The sequence below is a fragment of the Melospiza melodia genome, chromosome 11, assembly GCF_035770615.1.
Source record: "Melospiza melodia melodia isolate bMelMel2 chromosome 11, bMelMel2.pri, whole genome shotgun sequence".
Classification (NCBI taxonomy): domain Eukaryota; kingdom Metazoa; phylum Chordata; class Aves; order Passeriformes; family Passerellidae; genus Melospiza; species Melospiza melodia.
In genome coordinates, this window is record NC_086204.1 from 28,210,345 (window position 1) to 28,222,585 (window position 12,241).

Here is a 12,241-nt window from a genome sequence, read left to right on the forward strand (position 1 = left end):
CAACCGGGAGAACACGGAGGGGAATAAAACCCGACAGGAAAAAGTCGGGTTGCGGATTGGTTTCTCTGAACTTGTCCTCCAAGGGGAGGGGACAGCGACGGCCTAATTTTAGACAGTGTCCCAGTATTGCTGTGGAATTGCAGGTTAGTCGGGAGGGAAAATAAGCGCTGGAGCCGAAGGATCGCGGCGGAGCAGAAAAGTCTCTGCTGGCATGTTCCCCTCGGAGCAACAGATGGGAGCTGTCTGCTCCGCTGGAGCCGCTCCGTGCGAGCGGCGTTCCGGGGCAGGGCGCTGATAACAGGGACTCGCTCTCCTTACCTGGCCCCGCACACACCCTTCTCTCGGGATAGTGGGGATGTGGGATCGCTGCCAGGCACCTACCCTGCAATAAAGTGCACCAGGTATTTGAGGACAGACGGTGACAATACGGGGTGGCACAGGGACTGCAGGGCTGTTCTGGCGTGTTTGACTGCCAGCAGTGCAACAAGTGCTCCTTATGCTTCCAACGCGAAGATACTGCCTGCTGTTCCGCTTTTCGTCAGTGCAGAACTGGGTCTGTCAGCTCCAATCCCTTCTCACGGTGTGTGAACCTAACAAACTTAGGTCCAGTTTTGAAAACACACTTTCAAATTCTCCAGTTCTATTTTTTCCTGGATATAATGACATAATTACCAGTTACGGTATAGGAAGGAGCAGCGAAGCAAACAGAAACATCAGCAGCTATGAAAGAAAAGTGAAGGTCCAGCTCCCCTCTTGGAAGTCGTTGGGGTTTTTTCCTTCTGCGTTTTTCCCTGGTGTTCCCACCTGACTTTGGCCACATGGTGGGCACTGGTGTTAACTGGAATTATGGAAATAATACATGCAGTGTGTTAACGGTTTGTGGCACAAAATATAAAGTTTGGACTGGATGTGGGGGCTCACTGTGTGCAGCATCTCTCTGGGCTGCAGGTAACTCAAACTTCAGCTGTTAAGCCAAGCAGCACTAAGTTACTGCACATGCATAAGAAAATCTCTGGAATTCATTAATGCAGTGAGCACTCAAAGCAGTTGTTTAATTCCTTTTAATGTTTACATACAAGATAAATAGAGAGCAGTGGCTGACTCTTCTGGCCCCAGAGCCAAGGGCATCAAATGAAACTGGCAGGTTCGGAATAAACCAAAGAGCTGCGGTTCAGCGCTGGAACTCCCTGGCAGGGCTGGACTGAGGGGTTTTAACGTGATTGGATGAATTCACAGAAGAGAAATCACTTAAGCTCTGTGATTCACAGAGCATCTACACTGGCTCTGGAAATCCCAGAGCTGCAAATGACTTGTGTGTGCCTGGGGGCACCCCTGGCTTCGTGTGCCTCCCTAGGGACCCACTCCTGGCCCCTGTCAGAGATGGGGATCTCGTCGGACCTGATGTGGCCGTCCTTGATGTGTTACACCCCCCGGAGATAGCCCAGAAATGACCTCCTCTGTGTCACCCCGCAGTTTTCATGTTTATAAAGGGCAAGGAAGAAAATCTGAAGAAATGTAAGACTTGAATTCGAAGTCGTTTATTGTGTGGAGTTTTTTATTTTGAAATAAAATATTTTAAATATTTCCAAATGAAGCTAAAAATGGGGAGGTTATTTGTGGTATCTGGTACATAGGCAGCCATGCAATTAATTTGCTGTATCGACAAATCCTCCTAATAAAGTTTATTCTGATTAGCTTTGTGTATTTAATTGGTTGTGTTGTTTTATTTTATCTTTTGGGGTTTTCTTCTGCATGTTTCTTTTGTCCTAGAAAGCAAAGTTCAGACTATGAGGAACATGCTCAGCATAGTTTAAACCACTATTTATCACAGATTTGTATAACCTGAAAAACTGCCTTTGGAGCCCACTGATATCAATGCAAGGTTTTGATTAACTTCAGTGAGGGTTGGATCGGGCTGGAGGGATTAATTTAATTTAATTTAATTTAATTTTTTTCCCCTCCACCCCTTTCAGCTGTGTACTTCCTTCCCTTGCAGAGGCGGGGTTTCAGGAGCAGACATTCCAGTTCGCTGGGTCCGTGTAGGAGCTGAGGCTCTGGGGGACACTCATTGCGGTAATTGCTGCTCTCTGCAGGGAATTTGGTCCGGGCTGCAATACAGAGTCAAGGTGCTTGTGAAGGTTGTGGGGAGCAGGAGAGCGCTGAAATCAAAGCCAGGAGCTCTTGGCTGCTCCCAGGGGCTTTCCTGCCTCGCTGGGGACCTTAGGGAGGGCTTGGCTGAGAATTCAGTCCCAAGTTCAGCACTGAGACCTTCAGAGTGGAGCAGATCCAGAGGTGGAAGCCATGGGTAGTGATCCTTCGGGGCCATTAGCCAAGGAGCTGGTGGCTATGCCCTGATTTATTAAACACCTATTAATTCTGGGCTTTTGTTCCCCCTTTCCTGACGTCCTTAAGAAAATATTCCTTTAGTGGGATGAAGGAACACTTCCTGACCAAGGTACAAACCAGAGCCTTTTACATGGCTCAATAAACAAACTTGTGGCTAGGAATTGCCAATCCCTGCCCTGTGTTTCTGAGAGGCCAATGCTTTGAGCAGCAGTAATGCACATTTTGATTTATAAACTTCTCTAATCAATCAATAGAAGCCTGAGTGAGGCAATCAGATAATCTGAATAATTAAATGGCTTTTCAGGGACAAATTAAAATTTGTTACATGCACCACATCCATCTAAATTATATTTGGTGTCCAGGAATAAATGGGTTTGTTGTTTTGTTTCATTCCTGCATCTCAAATGCTTTTGACTTATTTCAAAATCATTTGGGAAAAAAAAAAAAAGAAAAAAGGATAAATGTCAGCTTCTGATTTTTTTTTTTTACATTGGAAACAGTGCTCAAAGAAAAACTGCTTTTTTCCATATAGTTTTATTACATGTATATTAAATATTTCAATAAATAATTTTCTTTAGACTAGATGTTAGACTATTTTGCTTTTTCTTCTCCTTAGAGAAGTTTCCATAGCTTCTTTATTGTATTGAAACATCTTTATTGTATTAAAAATTATTATATGGACTTTTTTGTCTTTTTTTTTGAAAAAGGACTTCACTCTTTCCAAATGTGATATCCTTCTTCACATCTTAAAGTGAATAAAATTGGGAATTCCTGGATTTCCACACACTGCTTTCCACTTGCTTAAGGAATTACTATAGACCAGTTTTCTCCAACTGGGGGAGACAAGAGTTTGAAGAGTCAGAAAGCAAAGTATTTTTCTCTTATTTACTCCATCAAGGCACAGTAAATAAGATGGGGGTGAGAGGGTACAAGGAGCAGTTTCCTTAGGCCAGGTGGAAGTGAAATCATTCCAGGTTCTGCTGGTCCCGTCCCTTGCCGGTTCCTCAGGGCGTCTTTGCGTCCTCGGTTCAAGTGGGTCCAAGTCTGCAGCGCAGCACGGGCGTGGCAGGGCTGCCACCTCATCCACCCCCGCCTTCCGTGGCCTCTCCTCCTGCTCTTTGCTCCCTGCACGACTCCCGTGGCCAGGTGGAGATCCAGGAATTGAGGCTGAAACAAAAACAAATCAATACATGTGGGGACACAGGGGAAAGGTGGGAATGCATAAGCTGGGGGAAGAGTGGGGCTCATGACTTGATGTGGAGGACCCTGGAACCAAAACTCTAAAAAAACCCAGCCAGTCTTGAGTGAGTCTTCATTTTGCACATGAAAAATACTCTTCAGAACCACAGGCACTTGTAAATGAATATCGTGTCCATCTCCTCCACCCTCCATTAGTCATCGCATAACCAAGCCATACGCACTCAGTCCTTTTCATCTTTCTTCTTGTCAAGCCCTTTAGCCTGTCCCCCTCACCTACTCATCCCACCAATCATTTTAATTAATCTCTGGATTTCTTTGAAACTAATAGTTTGTGGAATGGGGGAAAATGAGTAGGTTACAGAGACAAGATTGTGAATGATGGAGGTGGGGCAAAGTTAGGAGGCTTTGCAAGACCTGTTGGGTTACCTCTGGGGCAGGACAGCAGTGCTGTAAACACACAGAAAGGCTGCAGAAGTGAGGGAGGAACCACTAAAAACATCTTCCATTTTCCTAGGAATGCTGCCTGAGCAATTCAAACCCTGGGTGCTGATGTGCAGCAACATCTGAATGAAAGAAGTGATATGATTGTCTCCAAATAGATGGGATGACCTCTTCACTCAGTAGTTATAATAAATTTCTCACTATTGTGCTATAGAGGATTTCCGTGCTCAGAAACATATTTTCAAATAAGTAATGAACTTTATATTTTTTTATTCAAACACTTGTATGTATTTTTTAATTTTTGATCAAAACCCTGAGCAAGTAGAAGTTAACCACATTGTCTAGAGATGAGTCTGAAAGGAGCCCTGGGGCCTTGCTTCCCGTGCTTTTTAGAATCCTGCAATGGCTGGGGTTGGAAGGGAACTTAAAGATCATCTTGTCCCAACCCCCTTGCCCTGGGCAGGGACACCTTCCTCTAAAAGGATGTTTGGGATGTTACAAATCTAAATGTCACACCAATAATGTCTCTGTGCTCATTATTTCTATACCACAGCTTAGCTGGTGCTCCGGGAAATAGAGAGTTGGGCAGAGTTCCCATCCTGTGGAGCTTGCAGTTGGAAAAATCCTCTACACACCAAGAAGGCTGGCAGAGTAGCAGTTGATCCCCAGTGGGAGCCAGAGGGGGAAGGTAAGCAGGAGAGGAGGCACTGGAGGACGGGTGGCATATGGGAAGCAGAAGGCTCTGCTTGGCATTGGGAGCTGGCAGCAGGAAAAATGTACCATACAAATAGAAGCATATTGATGCTGAGTGCTGGGGAGGCAGGTGAATGCCTTTGAAAAGATATTTACTGTGTTCAGGGGGAAAGATCCTGCTGGAAGTGTGCATATGTTCCCCTATGACTGAGGCGGGGTTTTGCTGTGGAGAACTGAAGTTAGCTTTGTGGTCTTTGGGTATTTCAATAAACAGACAGTAGTGTCAACAAAATGGATTTATTTGCAGTTGCCAGTTGTGACTGAAAGCCTCAGAATAACTGGATTTAACCACTCAGAGCCCTGGGTAAAATAGCTCAGTTTTGATTAGGGTCTCAGGACAAATACAGACTGCTTAAATTTTTAATTAATAAACAATCTGGCATCCTGCCAAAGTCGACACCTTGCTCTGTCTTAGCAGCTGTTGGCACGGTAGGCTCCTGGCAACCTGGGATAAAGCAGTACTTGCAACAGGAGAAGGGGAGGAAGCGAGTCTGCATGAGGCCAGAACTGCCCAGTGAAAAGCAGCCCAGAGCTCAGGGATTTCCAGGGAGCAGCCAGAGCTTTCCTGCTCTGTGCCGTGGGCTCAGGCTTGGACACAGCCAGAGAGTTCCTGTCCTGAATGTCAGCGGTGGCTGCTGGGTGACAGATGTAAGGACACCTGTCTGAATTCGGCTAATGGCTCTGGCAGGAGGAGCAACAAACAGAGAAAGCATTCAACAGTGAAAGTAGGTCCTGCAGGTTGCTCCTTCCCAGGGATTAGTGTGGTGGAGCCTGTGGGGAAGTTTACAGAGGGCCTGCTCACGTAATTCAAATGGAAACATTCACCGTGGATGACAGTCATTTGTGTTGGAGTCATGGTGTGGGAGCAGTTGGGGTTGCCAAAGAGCCAAGGAAGGCAATGTAGGCAGGAAAGGGCATGGCCTGGGAAGGAGAGTGCCTGGAAGCACAAGCAGAGTTCAAGGTTTCTGGTTTGGAGAAGGTGCTGCTGAACTGCTTCTCTTCCTCTGTCCCACCTGATTAATAAACAACAACCTGATCTCTGATTCCAGCTGAGCTATCACACAGTGACACAGCTGCTCCTCCCTGTCTGGGCAGCCCTGTCCCCTCACTGCTGGGAATGGCCCAGCCTCACCCACAGCAGATCCTCAGGACTTCCTCAGGACACAAACCAGGATGCTCAACCTCTCAAAATTGCTGTTCTGTGCTCAAAATTGTATGCAGCTGCCAGCACTACAGCATCTCTATGTTCCCTTGTTTCAGAGGGAAGAGGAGATGGGAAATTTAGCCCAGAATCATAAGGGTCATACCTAATATTTCATGTTTTTGCAATGGGCTCAGGAGCACTGTTCCCATGTGTGCTAGAACAAGCCCATGAGCAGCTGGCTGTGCCTTTGGCAGATGGGTTGCTCAGCTCACAGGACTGAGAACATATGAAACATATAAAAAGCCATAACATTGGAATATGTTAAAAACAAGTTCATAAGATCAATTTTACTCTGAGAATTTTCAGAGTAAAAGGACAATGGTAAAGCAAAGGCCTAAAGGCTGTGATGGCTGTGAACTGAAACTTGGATTGGTTTAAATTTGACTTTTTTTTTTTTTTTTTAATAGGAAGCAACTAGCAAGCCATTCTAGAAGTGCTGTGTGGTGTTTGGAGAGCTGGGTACCAGCTGCAGCACAGATTTCCAGAGGTTTCAGCTGAGTGAGGAGAGGGCTGTGGGCTCAGGTAAGTCATGTGAGGGAGGTGAAGCACATGTGTTGTAAGAGTTAATGGTACAACGTAGCCTTGCTCTACATAAGCACGTTTTGTGCTGATGTTTCCCAGTTCCTGCAGCAGTGTAGGAAAAGGTGTGTGGCTGGCAGAGCTGCAAGCCCAGACAAGGCACTTCTGGGTGTGGATGATCCCAGCCCATTGCCAGGTGCTTCAAATAGGCATTTATGTCAGAGATCTGAGGTCACTTCAATGATTGCCAATTTCAGCCCTGGATTATTACATAAATATTAATAAGAACAGGGGTATATTTCACATTTATGTTATTGGTCAGCAGAGTTTTCACCTAACCCTTAAGCAGTACTGGTGTGCAATATATTTCCCTTCAAGACAGCTAAGAAAACTTTAAAAGTTTGGCAAAAAAATTTATTCACCTCTTTAATATAACCTTGTGAGTTTAATGAAAAGTAATCTTATTTTCTGTATACCCAATGAGGAAAAGCAGAAGAGAATCAAGTCAAATGGGAATTGTACTCTTCCCTGCTTTTGCCTCCCTACTGAGTGACCCTAATCGCCTTCAGCATCTTTCTAGCTTGATCTCCCTCCTTGTAAAATGGGCATAATGAGACTGAAGTTCTAGTAAAGCAGGCAGATCTGAGGGGAATAAATGCTGAACTATTTTATAAATTAGGAATAGGTACGGGGAAGCAATGGATTTTCATCTGGAAAATCTAGTATTAACTTGGTATAAAATATTTGTTACTGCCCCCATTTGCTTTTAGGATATCAATCAATGGCATTTTTATTGGTTCGTGAGCCTTGTAATGCATTTTGAATCTGACCCAGGACTGTGTGGAGCATATACTGGCACCTAGATTTATGCCAGTTTAACTCTCTGGTCACTCTTCGACCTTTTTGACCAAATATCTCCCAGTTGCTAAGGGCTTGCTTTTTGTGGGGATTGTTTTGTTTTCTTTACATTCAGAGTCTCTGCTTTGAGGGGCTCTGACAGTCATTTGGAGTTGGTCATGTAGGAGGAATGAGAGCACGGGAGCTTCTCAGAAGGGGGATGCTGAGGCAGAGCCACCAGCACCTCTCCACCTTCCCACTGGTCATTCCCTAAAGAACCAGCCCTGTTTCTCAGTCCTTCGGCAAGACGACCACGTGAAACACGGGAATTCTGCTCTATATTCCCCCTCAGGGAGGAGGATGGATGGATGGGTGCTACAGACGCAGGAGTGTGGAAGTGAAGCTTAGGGCACTTTTGGTCACAGCCACCAGCACCTCTCCACCTTCCCACTGGTCATTTCCTAAAGAACCAGCCCTGTTTCTCAGTCCTTTGGCAAGATGACCACGTGAAACACGGGAATTCTGCTCAAACCCCCCCTCAGGGAACAGGATGGATGGATGGGTGCTACAGACGCGGGAGTGCGGAGGTGAAGCTTAGGGCACTTTTGGTCACTCCCACCCGCTAAATCCGCCCCTGAGCTTCCCCGCCCGTTGTTACACCTGTGCCACGTTGTAAGCTGCTCTCCACACAGCAATGCTTTTTAAGGAGAAGCGAGGAGCAGATGCAATCAGCCGGGGCGGGAGTGACGTGGGGCGCGCCGTGGGCTCGGCCGGGCTGACACAGAGCCCGTCGCGCTCCTTCCGGCTCCCACGCTGTCCCTCCCTGCCGCTGCCACTGCCACTGCCCTGGGGGAGCGGCTTGGGAAACGCTCCATCCCGCTCCATGCAGCCCGCCCAAAACCTGAAGGGCTGGCCAGAGAGGAATTCGCTTCTTTTCAGGGTGTCGCCACACATCCCGGATTAAAGTCCTCGTGGAACCAGCGTGTGAGCGCTGCTCTCTGTGAAAGCCACGAGCTTGCCCAGTTTGTCCCAGCAGCTCCTGGCTAAAAGGGAATTGTGCTGCAGCTGGAGACTCGATCAAGCTGTCTCAAAGCATTTCTTTCATCCTCAGTTGATGCTTAATACACCTTTACTCTTCCTAAGCCTTGTCAATATCGCAGCCCGTCTCTAGAGTGGTGTTGTGTAAATAAATCCTGAGCCTTGCAGGGTGTCACGGAGCTAATGGGAAGCCCGGAGAGGGGAGGGCGTGGGAGCAGCATGCCAGTGTTAACGTTCTGTCTTCTGCGCAGGATTGCAACAGGATTGCAACAGCCCGGCCTATCTGAGCTGCTGCACGTCCCGACAGCGCGGCTCTGCTCTTGAATTTGATAGGGGTGCTGATAGAACAATGCACCTTTCTGGGAAATGGTAATGCACTGCAGCAATTGGGGTTAAGGAGATTCTGAATAAACCATAGCAGCTTTCTTCTCACTGTGCTGATGATTTTCAGGTGGCCCACCAGGGAGCCAAACAAAAAAATATATATGGCAGTGTTCACACAAAGGGTAAAGTTTTGGGGTAAGGAGGGGGAACGTTGAAAATCCCATGAACTTCAATAGCTGTATTTCTGTCTCTGTGGTAGCTCTGACTCCTTCGCTTACTTCTCACAGATCAGTAATCAGGGGACAATTGACAGGAATAACCCCCCAGGTAAAAATATACAGCTGCCTCTGAAACAAACAGCATTTCATATGCAAAGCTGTGTGATAAAGGACGTGCTCAGGGTGCTTTTTCGGGCCCCATGGGAAGTTTTACAGAGCAAAGTACCTTTTAGCAAGTCCTTTTCTGTTAGTTTCAAAATCCTCTCTTGCTTTTCTCTAGAATGATTTTCCCACAAAAGGTGTCACAAACCATAAGAAAAGTCTCAGCAGAGCTTACTGCTCCCCTACCCCTTTCTTTCCCTCCTCCCTCCTCTCCCAAACACTGGGAGCTCTCAAAAATATTTTAGTATCCTGGAGATTAAAAACAATTTGTATTTGTCTTGTAATAGCTCTGACTTTCACCGCCTTGTCCTCCCCTTTATTGGGAGTACACGTGTGAGCACTCCCTCTGATGTTGCTTATACGCCTGCTGGCAGGTTCAATAAGCAGTTTCTTAGCAGGGCGCCTTCCCACGTGAAGGAAATATTTCCAGTTCTTGTCCCAGCTCCTCCTTCCTCCATGGGCAGCGTCCTGACGTGGAACAACGAAATGAGTATCACTGATATCAGAAATTCTTAACTGATAAATGGAAATTAACTATAGAACCTCGTGTATCTACTGGCAGTTTAGACAGGGGCAGCTTTTTACTGGACATTTTATAGATATTCCATTTATGTGAGTTTTACTCTTATAAATTGAGCCATTTTGTTAATAGTGGATCAGGAAAATTTTTGTATTGTAGGACATCAATGCACTTCTTAGGTAAAACTGAAGAGAATGTAGTAATCCATTGAAGGATTCTCTATGTAAATAGGAATGTTGCTAAAAAGAATCAAGATAAAATGTAAATGTAAATAATTGCTCCTAAGACAAAGAAATATTGGCAAGCAGCCACGTGGAAATTGGAAATTTAAATTTAACTAGTTTTATGCCAGTAAATCATACTGGCAGAGTCTCAGTCTAGTCAAGTGAATGGCAAACCCACAGGTAACTTGCAGGACCAAGGATTTCCCCTTCATGAATGGGTGTAGAGGAGTAAAATTTCCCAGAGCAGAAAAACACTTTGTAGAAGCGGCCAGATTTTCAGCTTTGAAGTCGAAGAGATACTTTCATTTTCAGTATCTCCATTAGAGCTTCTTTTTGCAAGACCAGGAGTGTGAACTCTTGTGTCTGAGCCAAAATTCCAACCTAAGCAGAATGTACTCATCTAAATTTCCCTTTTGGTTTCATTTGGCCAAGGTATTCCTTGGTGTAGAGTTGCTGTGTACTGTTACAGCAGTTGCTGTGTTGGGAGCTTGGGAAGGCGCCCGCCTGGAAGAGGTTACATAAAACCCAAACCATAATAAGCTCAGAGAAACCCCTGAGTGTGATGATTAAAAAGAGAAAACGATTAGGGAAAACACATCAAAGAGGCTCAGTGAGAGTCCTAAGAGGAAAAATACTGATTATATTTGTTTTGCTTTTGTCTTACATGAGGTAAAAGGCGTGTGGTGTGTCCTGGGTCGCCACCCTAAGGGGTGTGGACTTAAAGACAACAGAAGCAGACTCCAAGGCTTCCATGGGGTTTATTTTGGTTGCAGGGCTGGGGAGATAAGATATAATTGTACCATATACATAGTGGTGCTATCAACCTGATGGATTACCCTTCCCATACACCCTGAGCACCTTGCCTACCCTCTGCTGCTAATCTGTGTCTGCCAGGAGAACTTGCTTGCTGACCTTTCAAGAAACTTTCAACTGTGATTTTTAAAACAATCACAGAAATGTTTTCTTTTTCCAAATGTGCTGTTCCTCTCTCTGGTGAAAGCACTCAGAGGCATCAGATGGGTGACATTGATTGCTAAAGCTGGTCTGCCAGTTCAGTTCAATAAATTGTGAATCTTAGGGGCTAAAAATTGTTTGAATTCCACTCTGGGTCTGGGAATAAGAGTAGACATTTATTGATAGCCCTGTTGTTCACACTCCACTGAATTCTGTTATTTTAGAACAATGTTAGATTCACTTTTTAAAGTTTTTTTAGACTTGGTCTGACCTGGGAACCAGGTTAGAAAAGGTTTGAAGTAATAAAATATGCAAAATGTGGTTTTAGGGCTCTGCTTTAATGTGGAAAGAGGAAGAAAAGTTTTAGTCAGTTATAGCAAATCCAGTAAGGGAACTGTTTACTTAACTCTCATAGTTATTTATTTTAATTTAACTTCTCAGAACTTTTCAGCTGGATTTAGTTAATGTGGGCTCACATATTAAAGAATGGGTTTTACTGATATGTGTTTTTCAGTTGTAACACTGACTTCAGTAGTTACAGCCATTTTCTTTTGGACATTCTGATACAGTTGATCCCAAAAGTAAAAGGAAAATAACCGAAAAGGGCTTTGGAAAAGGGGAAATATAAAATATAGGTCTTATAAACTTAGAATTAGGCAGGAAGATAGCATTTGAGTTTATTTTCTCATTAATATAGCTAGCATATATAAATTTCTGAGGCAATAGTGCATATTCTTTTCCAATATCAACAAAAATAATGGTAAAAAATGCAGGGAATAGGAACACACTGTGTTGGTGCCAGCTGGGTGATGCACAGACTCTGCTGGTTATGCATATTTGAGTTTGGTGGCCTTCTTAGAGCCTTCCTAAATTTGTGTTCATGCTGCTGGACAAATTGTCTTGTACTTTGTGCTTTTGCACATAAAAAGAGGCTGCTTGGAACAAAACATTCCAGGTGAAAGATCCTAGCATTGTCCTTATGTCTTCCTGCCATCTTGGTTTGCTGACACACTGGAAAATCCACCTGTTCTCCTGGCTCCTTTGGGACTCTGGAGAGCAGGATGTGATTGGGTCAAAGGAGAGACAGAACAGAGAAAGGTGTTGGAGCAACACTTTCCTTCACACCTCACAGGCCCAGAGAACTTTTCTCGCTCTGTGATGCCCTGTCCTGGTCCATTGGCTACACTGACATTTTGTTCAGCCTGGGAGTCTAACCTTTTTCCCCTCTTGAAAGAACTAATACAAAATCACTCTGTTTGTATTACCAGTGGACCTGTATTCATTTAGTTTTGATCTGATCCTCACAACATCAGAGCTGTTTGCAAAGGTAATAGCAGCATAATGACAAAAACAGCAGTGCCAAATGTCTTTGGTCTTGCCCTTTTTCTTCTCCTTAATATCAAAGCTAAAATAGTGGTCTTGATTTATATGCAGGATTACTGATGTTAAAGCTATATAATAATACATCTAAAGCCTAGCACTGTTTATAAATACACCAAAC

General features: G+C 44.8%; 1 long non-coding RNA gene across 1 annotated transcript in view; it reads left to right on the forward strand.

Annotated features, from left to right (window-relative positions):
- LOC134423303 (uncharacterized) overlaps positions 1-12,241 on the forward strand; it is a 153,292-nt gene that overhangs the window by 24,927 nt on the left and 116,124 nt on the right. Inside the window, exons 2-3 of the long non-coding RNA XR_010029047.1 lie at positions 4,541-4,675; positions 6,352-6,466. This is a non-coding gene — a long non-coding RNA (uncharacterized LOC134423303). The remainder of the gene's footprint in view (positions 1-4,540; positions 4,676-6,351; positions 6,467-12,241) is intronic.